We start from the raw sequence: 857 nt of genomic DNA on the forward strand, positions 1-857 counted from the left end.
TTTTGTATTTGTCCACTAAATATGTTTGGAACAAATGTAAGTTAGAAGACAATTGCCACATGAGGTAATGAACAGTGACCCCATTCTACAGATGAGGACACTAAACCCTGGCAAAGTTAAGTCATTTGCCCAAAATCACTGCTAGTCAGGAGGAATGGCTAAGTTGAAACCTCGGCCTGGTGAATTCGTAGCTGAGGAAAAGGACAGCTCTAGGGACATGCATTTCTTCAATGCCAATGGGGGGGGGCAGCTGTTCATCCAACTTTCCTGCAGTTAGGGAGTGTTTAAATAAATAAATAGTAAAATGTCAATTTGATTGGATATTACAGATCCATTCAAATGAGCATGATAAAGACCATGTCTCCTGATACATTGTTAAAATTTGCATCTAGATTATGATAACAAATGATTAAGGAATTAAAATAGTTACATTGTTTTTTTGGCTAGAAGAATTATAAGTGAACTTCTTTTATTTGATTTCAGTGATTATAAATTTGTTCGTGTAACTTCTAGACATACATGAACAAAATAGCAAAATCTTTAAGTCAGGTATAAGCATATTTATCTTAGGATAACGTACTCTTCTGAATAATAAATGATAAAATGATGATCGCCTTTCATTTTTAAAGAAAATGATTCACGTTGAAATCATCATGTAAACGTCAGCCCATCACCTCACTGCACATATTGTTACAGAAAATGAGCAGCAGATGCAGGCTTGGGGTTACCTGACAATCAACACCCTTACAATACGTTGTAGGTCACACACTATAAAAACCTTTAAAGAATACCCACCATTCTATGGTAATAATTTCCTTTGCAATAAAAACCAGATTTTTTTTTTTTTTTTTGCCAAC

This window comes from Saccopteryx leptura, chromosome 11 (assembly GCF_036850995.1).
Source record: "Saccopteryx leptura isolate mSacLep1 chromosome 11, mSacLep1_pri_phased_curated, whole genome shotgun sequence".
NCBI lineage: Eukaryota > Metazoa > Chordata > Mammalia > Chiroptera > Emballonuridae > Saccopteryx > Saccopteryx leptura.